Raw genomic sequence first — 11,973 nt, forward strand, 5'->3', positions numbered from 1 at the left:
GGAGGTTTAGGCTGGGTGTTAGGAAGAAGTTCTTCACAGACAGAGAGATTGCCCATTGGAATGTGCTGCCCAGGGAGGTGGTGGAGTCACCATCACTGGAGGTGTTTAGGAAGAGACTGGATGAGGTGCTTGGCGCCACGGTTTAGTTGTTTAGATGGTGTTGGATGATGGGTTGGACTCAGCGTTCTCAAAGGTCTTTTCCAACCTGGTTAATTCTATTCCATTCTATCTATTTGAATGTATCCTTTGATTGTGTACTTAGGTACAAATGCCAAAAACATCTTCTGAAATTGAAAGGGCTTATTCTGAAAAGCAGAAAAACTGCATGAATGAAGAACTGAAAGAGCTCTTCAAGGGAAAATTACTTGGGAAGCCTTCTCATAGGAAATATTAAATAACACCAAGAAAAATACATAGCATTAGTATTGTACAGTATCACCAAGGTTGGAAGAGACCTCAAAGATCATCAAGTCCAACCTGTCACCACAAACCTCATGACTAGACCATGGCACTAAGTGCAACGTCCAATCCCTTCTTGAACACCTCCAGGGATGGGGACTCCACCACCTCCCTGGGCAGCACATTCCAATGACAAATGACTCTCTTGGTGAAGAACTTTCTCCTCACCTCAAGCCTAAACTTCCCCTGGTGCAGCTTGAGACTGTGTAGAAGGGAGGTTGTAGACAGGCGGATGATGGTCTCTTCTCCCAGGCAGCCAGTACCAGAACAAGAGGACACAGTCTCAGGCTGCGCCAGGGGAAGTTCAGGTTGGATGTTAGGAAGAAGTTCTATACAGAGAGAGCGATTGCCCATTGGAATGGGTTGCCCGGGGAGGTGGTGGAGTTGCCGTCATTGAAGGTGTTCAGAAGGAGACTTGATGGGGTGCTTGGTGCCATGGGTTAGCTGTTTGGGTGGGTTGGATTGGTTGATGGGTTGGACACGATGATCTTGAAAGTCTCTTTCAACCTGGTTTGGTTTATTCTAATAAAGGTTTATTCTCTTGTTCTGGTGCTGGTTGCCTAGGAGAAGAGCCCAACCCCTTCCTGGCTACAACCACCTTTCAGGTAGTTGTAGAGAGCAATGAGGTCACCCCTGAGCCTCCTCTTCTCCAGGCTGCCAGGGAAATCTTCACTCTTTCCCATAAGCACCCCTGCAAACTTTAACGGGGCCACAAAGGCTTCTTGCTACCATTTTCATGAAACAAAAGGAAAAACTAGAGGTCAAACAAGCCTTTTGTCCATGTGTGTGCCCAGTAGACAACAGCTCAAAAACGTTATCTGGGATAACCCAGGCACACAGCTCAAAGGAAGAGAAGCGCAGGGATGCCCCGGCCAGCTGAGCAGCAAATGTTTATTGCATAAGAAAATGGTGATGGTGTAAATATTGTTAGGGTTGCCAAGGAAATTGTAAAAACTTCACACCCTCCATAAAACACACACACATCCTTGGACAAAGACGTCTCTATGGCTTTGGGACAGAATGTGAGAGACGTGCTGAGCCTTAAAATATGCTTGAGAATGTACAGTGTGATACTGGAAAATCCAGACTAACCATTAACCTTTTACATATGCATGTATACACATGGACAAAACCAGTCACCTAAATAACATTCAACACAGCTACCTTTTAAATAGGCTTTATAAGCATGCCTATGCTTTTAAAACACTCCCCCTCCCCCCCCCCCCATTTTTACTGAGGTATATTTTAAGTATATGTTTGCTAAAACTCCTCACAGAATCACATCACAAATATCAGCTGCTTAAAAGTCAGATGTGTGGAGAAGATACAAGTTGTTCCAAACTCACCCAAAAGCATGAATATACATTTCACTTGCTCAGAACAACAAAACAGCAGAGGAAAGTTCTCGCTTCTCTAACAATTCTATCCATTTCTGGTTTAGCTTGGTTTTCTTTCACTTCCTCCCCTCAAGTCTGTGAAAATATCAATAAATACAAACACATGTGTAATTACTGTACTCCTGAACTTATAGAATGGTTTGGGTTAGAAGGGACCTTCAAAATCATCTAGTTGCAACACCCTGCCATACCTTCCGCTACACCAGGTTTCTCAAGACCCTGCCCAACCTGGTCTTGAACACCTCCAGGGAGGGGGCATCCAGAACTTCCCTGGGCAACCTGTTTCAGTGTCTCACTACCCTTACTGCAAAGAATTTCTTCATAATATCTAGATTAAACATACCCTCTTCCAACTTAAAGCCATTTCCCCCTCTTCCTATCCCCACAAGCCCTTATACAAAGTCTCTCTCCAGCTTTCCCGTAGACCTCCTTCAGGTATTGGATTTCTCCAGACCCCAACAGCAGAATCTCTTACAGACATTTTTTTCTAGCTTCACAATAGCTTTCCATAGTGGTCACATCCCATTAACAATTTATTACCCTTTTTTTTCCCCCCTTTTTAAACCACTTTTCTTTGCACCAAAGAATGCCAGGCAGAATGTTCAAAATATAATCCTTACTGCTCAAATCCAAACTGAACATTCCTTTACCTATAATGAGGATAATGAGAATGGCAACACCTGTTCTTTGGTACAACAGCAGACAGCATGATGCACTGCATCTCTCAGCTTCAATTGGCATGATATCACAGAATCACATAATTCACTAGGTTGGGAAAGACCTTTGAGATCGAGTCCAACCTATCACCCAACACCATCTAATCAACTAAACCATGGCACAAAGCACCCCATCCAGTCTCTTTTTGAACACCTCCAGGGATGGTGACTCCACCACCTCCCTGGGCAGCACATTCCAATGGGCACCCACTCTCTCTATAAAGAACTTCTTCCTAACTCCAATCTAAACCTCCCCTGGTGCAGCTCGAGACTGTGTCCTCTTGTTCTGGTGCTGGCTGCCTGGGAGAAGAGACCAACCTCCACCTGCCTACAACCTCCCTTCAGGTAGTTGTAGACAGCAAGAAGGTCTCCCCTGAGCCTCCTCTTCTCCAGGCTACATCACCTACACAAAGCACATCCAAAACCTGCTTCTGCCAAGACGGCATTACAGACCCTTTCTGCATTACATAGGCAAATACACAATGATCTTGAAGGTCTCTTCCAACCTGGTTTATTCTATTACTTTAATAGTGAGCAGCATAAATAATGTGCTCAGCTGCAGTGTGGATGAAGCTGCAGAACTGAAGTGAAAGAAGACAGGGAGTCACGTACAACTTCCCGTGCAAACGCCAAGAAGACTGAATCTTTAACTTGATGTTAGTCACAACAGCACCCAATCGTGCTATTAAAAATATACAAGCCATCCCAGTTTCCTGAACTGTACTCCAGCCAGTCAGATTTCTAGGAAAGCTATGTTCACACTTCAACTGGCAATTAACTTCTTTCCATTAAAATACCATCCTGTGTCTCTTGGAATGCAGGCACCTCATGTTGTGCAGTCCCTAGCACTGAGCTGGACATCCATGTTACCTTGCCACATAGCAAGACCAGAGAGATCACACCTAGCAAGTTGGTATCATAGTATCATTCAGGGTTGGAAGGGACCACAAGGATCATCTAGTTCCAACCCCCCTGCCATGGGCAGGGACACCCCACACTAGATCAGCCTGGCCACAGCCTCATCCAGCCTACTCTTAAACACCCCCAGGGACGGGGCCTCGACCACCTCCCTGGACAACCCATTCCAGGGTTTCACCACTCTCATGTTGAAGAGCTTCCTCCTCACATCCAGCCTGAATCTCCCCATCTCCAGCTTCATTCCATTCCCCCTACATCTGGGATATTGTGTCCCAGTCTGGGCCCCTCAGTTCGAGAAGAGCATCAGGGAACTGCTTGAAAGAGTCCAGAGCTACTGAAGGCTGTGGAACACCTCCCTGCTGAAGAAAGGCTGAGGGAGCTGGGGGTCTTGAGCTTGGAGCAGAGCAGCCTGAGGCATGCCCTCATTCATGTTTATAAAGGTGTGCAGGGCAATGTGAGGAGGGCAGAGCCAGGCTCTGCTCAGGGATGTTCAATGACAGGAACAAAGCATTCTTTTTCTTGATCTATTTTAACATATGAAGGGTTTCATTTCACACAGAAAGAAAACAAGGGGGGGGAGGGGGGGGGGGAAGCAGCAAAAAGATCTTATGAACCCATACCACAGGTAACCTGAATTTTCCCAGCCCTTCTATCAGTTGGAAGCCACTGGAAAACAGTTTACCTTGGAGATAACCCAATGCCCATATGGAATGGAAGTTCAACTATTTGAGAGGTTTTTTTCTAAAGAAAAGGATTTTTCACTCTCTATGCACATATATATATATATAAATCTGTGAAAAATAAAGCCCTTTTTCTTCTCTCTCATTCTATTTCCTCTAAGAACCACAAAGGAGAGCTACTTGAGATGGGTCCCCCAGCCTAAAACACTGCCAGAAGTCAAGTTCAGCTCAGCAGAAACAGTTTTGTTTATTCACTTGGAGAGCAAGTACAGTGAGGGTTTCCAGCTAAACTCAGGGAGACCTGACACTGTTCTCAAAGCTTCCTGACAAAATTTCCTGGCACATCCATGCTGGGAAGCACTGTGAAGTACCTCAATATGATTGAGGATCCCGAAATACCACCCCAGCAACACAGTCATCTACTCTGTTTCAGTCAGTATCATCTCTCCTGCTACACCCCAAATTCAGCAGTGCTCACAATAAAAAGGCATGTGAAGTCTTCACATGTTTTACCATTCTCACACCTCCTGAACTTACCTATAGATGAAAATCACTCAAAAAAAGAGGGATATCAAAATTAATCAATCATAGTTGCATAGAGATCTCTAGAGTGCAGCTCCTAAACCATTCTCCTCCTTCAAAACAATCTTCATCTTCTTGGATGCTTACCCACTGAGAAATTAAGCTAACTTGGCAACACCAGACTACATAAACAGCAGCCAGTTCATTCAGATCTTTTAGGGCAGACATTTAGTTTTCAATTTTGATGATGAATCCTTGAAGCAGCTGCAATCATAGCTCCATGTCCAAAATGTGGAGGCAATAAGTCAGCTAAGAGGTTGATGTTATCTCCCCAGAGTAACTGAAGCGCATACAACCTCATGCCACCAAAGCAGCACAAAACCTTCCAGAAGCTCCAAGAGAAAGCAGAGGTGGAGCTGTATCCAAGGAACATACTTAAGAGTCACCTCAAGCAAACCTTACATGAAAAGAAAACAGGTTTGACAGCAGAAATTTAACCCATCTCTAGTACAAGTCTGCTTGTATCCATCATACACAACCAAGTCCATAAACAGAGCTCACATGATCCAGGGTCTAACTCTACAAACAATATTCAGTATTTCTAAGACTCATTCATATTTAGATTGTCCCAAAACCAGTAAATATCCCAAATGTAATCACTTTAGTGCCCATCACCTTACAGAGTTACATGTTTGTGGCTTAAATGATTCCTAAATGACCTGCAAATGCTCTCCACTTATCTCTTCTCTCTTGCAAAGAGCAAGTGCAGAATAACAGTCTCCACAGGCAACAGGCAGAGAGTTAGTGTATTGTGGTGGGGGGGAGACATGAAGACTCAAAAGGAAAATATCCATGTTTTCATACCAATACTCAAAATAAACCCTAGGACTAAGAAATTACAAACTTTGTTCATTCTTCAGCCACCATCTTTTGAGTGGTACCCCCTAACTCTGCAAGAGCTCAGTAAGACCTTTCTCCACAAAATGATTCTTAAGTAAAACCATAGCATGATTTGTATTGGAAGAGATCCATAATGGTCATGTAGTTGAACTCCCCTGCAGTGAGCAGGGACATCAGACCCCTGTCTAACCCAATCTTGAATGTTTTCAGGGATGGGGCGTCCACCACTTCTCAGGGCAATGTGTTCTATGTTTCACCACCCTCACTGTAAAACATTTCTTCCTTGCATGTAGTCTAAATCTGCCCTCTTTTATAGTTTTAAAGCATTACCCCTTGTTCTGTCACAGGAGGTCCTGCTGAAGTCTGTCCTGAAGTAAACTAATACAATCACACCCTTATTTAATAGCCTGCTAAGACACACTTACAAGCAAAGAAAGTTATTCCCTATGTTATGCCTAGCCCCAAAACACAAACCACTGGCAGAAAAGGTCAGGGCTGTTACACAGTTTTAGTAACACCACGTAACACAGCGGCATGAATTCCACCTGATGTCCAGCTCAAAAAGCTACTGCCTTCCAAAACATCCTCCTGTCACCCCATGCCCACCCTCCACACTGCTACATCCACCAGCAAGCACTTCCAGCCTCCCACAAGGGTAATTCAATCTATGCTAATTTCCCAACTAATTCCCCATTCTGCTCTCCAACATTCTCACCCCAGCTGAGGTGAAAAGCAGGCACCCAGTTTTGCACAGAGGTGGCAGACAGGCTGAATGCTTAATGACCTGTGTAGTTCCACTCACTGATCATTAAGTCCTAGCAAAGTTTCCAAAGTGAATTTCATGCAGCTTCCCACCACACAAGCTAATTGCAAGAGAGTGAGCTTTAGTTTAGAATTAGTGAAAACCTTGCAAGTGTTATTTCATTCAAGGGTTTGGTTTCCTTCAAGAGAAATAGATGTTTTCAAGACTCTCAAAAAAAATGCTTTGTTAAAAATCCCATTAGTCATGCCTTATTCAGCTGAAACTGAACTGAACCTGTTTCCTGGAGTTCTTGCAGTTACCCAGATAGCTGCCCTCTCTTCAGCCTGCTGTTTTCAAATCTGGTTCTTCCAAAACATCAGTGATCTGAGTGATGTGATCATTTCAAAGACTGAACTGTCACATAATCACAGAATTTCAGGGGCTGGAAGGGACCTCAAAAGCTCATCCAGTTCAACCCCCATGCCAGAGCAGGATCGCCTACACCAGATCGCACAAGAACACATCCAGGTGAACTTGGAACATCTGCAGAGAGGGAGACTCCACAACCCGCCCGGGCAGCCTGTTCCAGGGCTCTGTCAGCCTCACAGGGAAAATGGTCTCTTCTCCCAGGCAGCCAGTACCAGAACAAGAGGACACAGTCTCAGGCTGCACCAGGGGAGGTTCAGGTTGGATGTTAGGAAGAAGTTCTATACAGAAAGAGTGATTGCGCTATGGAATGGGCTGCCCAGGGAGGTGGTGGAGTCGCCATCATTGAAGGTGTTCAGGAGGAGACTTGATGGGGTGCTTGGTGCCATGGGTTAGCTGTTTGGGTGGGTTGGATTGGTTGATGGGTTGGACACGATGATCTTGAAGGTCTCTTCCAACCTGGTTTGGTTTATTCTAATAAAGGTTTATTCTATTGTATTCTAATCTCTCCTCATATTTACATGAAACTTCCTATGCCTCGACTTCCACTCATTGCCCCTTGTCCTGTCATTGGGCATCACCTAGCAGAGTCTGGTTCCATCCTCCTGGCACTCACCTTTTACATATTTATAAACATTGATGAGGCCACCTCTCTCTTCTCTAAGCTAAAGAGCCCCAGCTCCCTCACTCTCTCCTCATAGGGAAGATGTTCCACTCCTTTAATCATCCTTAATCATTGTCACCTGAAAGGAAGTTGTAGTGAGGTGGGGATTGGTCTCTTCCCCCTGTGTGGGTTCAAATGGCCTGAAATTGTGGTGGGGGAGGTTGATATTGGACATCAGGGAAAATGTCTTTATTGAAAGAGTAGTCAAGCATTGGAACAGGCTGCCCAGGGAGGCGGTGGAGTCACCATCCCTAGCATTCAAGAAGCATGGGGACTTGGGGACACAGTTTAATGGCCATGATGGTGTTAGGTTGAGAGCTGACCTCAATGATCTTGGATGCCTTTTCCAACTGAAACAATTCTATGATTCTGTGTGCCAAGATTTCCAAGAGGAAAAACAACATGGAACTAACCCAATTTTTGTGTTTATAGCCAAAGCTTTACCACCGCTTCAACAACTTTTACGTCAGGTCCGCTTTATGACAACCCCAGGAGCATTTAATGTTTACATTATTGACATGATTTTAGAAGGCAGGACACCAAGTTTTGTGATTGCCAATTGCAAGGTTGCATTGCAGTCCTAGTTCACTGCAAGGGTATAACACAAAATGATTCTAAAGCACGCAACCCAAGAAATAACCCTACCACAACACCACAACAAAAGCTCTAAAGAGCAGGGGAACCCCCTGGGTGATGTATTCTCAAGTGGTCTGTGGATTCTTTGGCTGGCTGGAGTCAACTGCCTGCTTAAGAGTACATCCAAGGCATATAACAGCACTCCCCTGGAACCCACGGTCTGTCAGGTCTGATCGCTTCGACCATCTACATAATTGCATAAATTGCTTTCACTTCCTGTACACTGCATGCAACTCAAATGTTGAAAGGGCAGAGATCAGACATCATTAGCCCAGCTACCCTATTCCTTAGTGCAAACATGTCATTATGTTAATTAACATATTGATGTTGATTACTTAGGGTTGCAGAGTGCAGTAGGGCAATTAATACTGCCGCAGGAGTTTGCAAAAACAGATTGTAGGGAAGTCAAATTTTGCAGGGCTTGAGACAGGCAGGCAATGTATGGTAAACTTCATGGACAGAGAGAGAAAGGGTGTGACCTCCCTGAATGTGTGTCCCAAATGCAAAATTAACTTAGAATAAATAGAATAGACCAGGTTGGAAGAGAGCTTCAAGATCATTGTGTCTAACCTATTATCCAACACCACCTAATCAACTAAACCATGCAACCAAGCACCCTGTCAAGTCTCCTCCTAAACACCTCCAATGATGGTGACTCCACCACCTCCCTGGGCAGCACATTCCAATGACCAATCGCTCTTTCTGGGAAGAATTTCTTCCTAACCTCCATCCTAAACCTCCCCTGGTGCAGCTTGAGACTGTGTCCTCTTGTTCTGGTACTGGTTGCCTGGGTGAAGAGACCAACCTCTGCCTGTCTACAACCTCCCTTCAGGTATTTGTAGACAGCAATAAGGTTTCCCCTGAGCCTCCTCTTCTCCAGGCTAAGCAACCCCAGCTCCCTCAGCTGCAAACAATTTCTGCAAACAATACTCATTGTATGAAAAATAAGTTACCTGCAAAGAGCTTCAACAGGTGGAGCCAATGCTGTAAAAAATCTAATCCAGGTCTTTCTAGCAAAGGTGCAAAAGTTGCTACTCAATCTGCATATTTATTCACAGAACAGCCAAATGCAGACAAAACCATAATGTCTCCACATGCAGCAAAGGAGCCTCTACAAAACCAACAACCTGCCCCATCTGCAAGCCGTGTTCTCTTTGGAAGAATCACTGCAAGATGCCTCTGACCAGTGAGCTTCCCAACTGGAATACTCACAGTCTCAAGCTGTTTAAACTCGAGGTGAGGAGAAAGTTTTTCCCAGAGAGAGTTGTTGGCCATTGGAATGTGCTGCCCAGGGAGGTGGTGGAGTCACCGTCCCTGGAGATGTTCAAGAGGGGATTGGACGTGGCACTTGGTGCCATGGTTTAGTAGTCATGAAGTGTTGGGTGGCAGGTTGGACTTGATGATCTTTGAGGTCTTTTCCAACCTTATTGATTCTATGACTCACTGCTGCCTGAACTCACATTTTGCTCTCCAAGACCTGGGGTATCTTTCACACATCTATGGGAATTCTATGAGCAGCAGAGCTCAGCACAACTTCTGGAAACACGGGTGTCATAAAGTGCAGTCATGAGAAGCCCTTTATCTCTGTTGAAACTTGTGAAAATCCACAGACTAGAAGAGAAGAACTCATAGCTTTCTTTTATTTAAAGCACCCCCTCCCCTTTTAAAAGCTCCCCACAAGTGAGTGGGGAGCTCCACCAGCACCACTTACTGAAACTACACTCATCAGTCTTAATGGTCTGCTGAAGTCAGAGCTTGATGGAATTTCTTTGCATGATAAGTAGCTTTCCACAGACACTTTTACCTGATGCAAGACTGCTGTGGATAGGTGATGACAACTTTTATTCTGTGATGAATACCCAGAAAGAGCTAATACCATATATTTCAGTGGCTTCATACTTCCATTAAGCAAACCATGAACCTGACAAACTCCTTTAATTCAGTCACAATTTAAAGCCAAACTAAAACAGCACAAGACAATAACTTACTCTGTGACATCAAGGAAAGTTACAACTACTGTCAAAGCTTCAGATATCTCTAGTCTGAAGCATTTCATGCACAATGCTTAACAGTGGAATTATCCAGTGTCTGACAAGGGTTGTACCAGTTTCACAGTGATTTAAACCCATGTTATACCCCTCTTGGAAACTGCTTTATAATTCCAGGGAACATGAGACTCTCTACTGACACAAAGCCAACATTCAGCCTCAGCCTGGTGTCCAAAGCATTGCCTTTCTTTCCCCCCCATCCTGTTTTTTCTTCTCTCTTCCTGACTCTAACATGCAGTAATCATCTAGAGTTTATGTTTGGAGAATATAAAAAGCATTACCGGCTTAGCCTCCAAATCAGACAGATTTAGACTCACAAGCTCAAGAGAAGACCCTCTAATGACAAAGCACAAGGACATATCTTGACAATATGTGGGTCACAGGGAAGCTGCAATATAGATCTGAGGATGGATCCCCTCTACTGAAGCTTCACAGATAGCAGCATGGGCAAGCATGATTCATTAGTAGCACAGCTTATCAGCACAGACCTTCTGTGTAGCCACACAAAAGCAAACAGAATTGTCACTGTCTGCCTGACCAGTGTGTGTATATCTCTTTTTGAGGCCCTGCCTTTTCTTATCACATCCAAGAAAAGGCTGAAAACAGAGACATTTGAAATTAAAAACATGTGAAACACTTACCTTGAGAAGAGCTGCTAGTGATGTGTCTGCATGGCTTGAAGAATAAGAGCTCTATGAGGTCTGCCACGGGTCAGGCTCTCAGACAGGCTGAAGCAGGAGCTTACACCAAGCCCAGAATGGAGTGGGTTTTCATGGAACAGACTCCAGTGTTTCCCAGGAGTAACCCAGTGAGTGAGAGGCACAGAGCAGCTATGGGATGGAGGACCTGGGGAGGGAATTGCCAGAGTTAAACACAGAAGAGCATGAAAGGAGACAAGAGCACAAACCCGTGAAGAACCAGGTTTCAGTAGCTTAACTTCTGTCTGTGGCCACCCCTGCTACCAGCAAAGGGCTGGTGATAGGTCCTGCACTCCAGTGGTGGCATAGGATCACCTGGAGGTTTACCCAAACACTGTCAGGTTTATACTTACACAAGGGAACACTTCTTGCAGCTCAGGATTGCACTCTTGATCCTACAGAAAAGTGTCACACAGAGAGGAGCTTGCTGCAGAGGCTACCACAGACTGTTCTGCAGGCACAAGAAAATATTAACTACCAGTTATTTCTTCAGGGCAGCTAAAGGCAACCAGCACCTCAGAGCTCCATCAGACACTACCTGAGCACTTCACACGTTTTCATCCACAAACTGACCATGCAATGACTTCAGTACACACCTCTACATTAGATGGGCCAGAAAACCCAAGCTCTAAGCTTTGCCCTTAAAAAGATGTGCTAACAATGAGTAATGACACTAACGAAGGACACATGATGTCTCTCTCTGCCCCAGAAGCAGGTGGTGCTGGTAATGCTTGTTGGAGGAGAAAGCCTCACCTTGCTTGTTGGTGGTAAATTGTTTGAATCACAAAACATGCCTGGAAATCTCTTGAGCAAATAAGAAGTCATTGTAGTGAAATAGTTATGCTTTCTCTTTGAGGAAGACATCACCATGTTTTCTGGGTTTCTCAGCGCTCAGAAGGTACTTCATAAATGTACAAATATTTTTTCCTCTCCCAAGGAGATGGCACTTACTTTCATAGTTTCATAGTTTCATTCAGGGTTGGAAGGGACCACAAGGATCATCTAGTTCCAACCCCCCTGCCATGGGCAGGGACACCCCACACTAGATCAGCCCGGCCAGAGCCTCATCCAGCCTGCTCTTAAACACCCCCAGGGATGGGGCCTCGACCACCTCCCTGGACAACCCATTCCAGGGTCTCACCACTCTCATGGGGAAGAACCTCCTCC

At 44.9% G+C, this 11,973-nt stretch overlaps 1 long non-coding RNA gene across 1 annotated transcript; it reads right to left on the reverse strand.

The window, feature by feature from the left end:
• Positions 1-1,783: 1,783 nt before the first annotated feature.
• Positions 1,784-11,408, reverse strand: LOC137448843 (uncharacterized). The gene is made up of 4 exons (XR_010989235.1): positions 11,345-11,408; positions 11,160-11,257; positions 10,750-10,954; positions 1,784-1,931 (listed from the first exon to the last, which is right to left on the reverse strand). It is a non-coding gene; the product is annotated as an uncharacterized lncRNA (long non-coding RNA).
• Positions 11,409-11,973: the final 565 nt, after the last annotated feature.

This window comes from Melanerpes formicivorus, unplaced genomic scaffold, assembly GCF_026170545.1.
Source record: "Melanerpes formicivorus ecotype bairdi unplaced genomic scaffold, bMelFor1.0.p_v2 SCAF_26, whole genome shotgun sequence".
Classification (NCBI taxonomy): domain Eukaryota; kingdom Metazoa; phylum Chordata; class Aves; order Piciformes; family Picidae; genus Melanerpes; species Melanerpes formicivorus.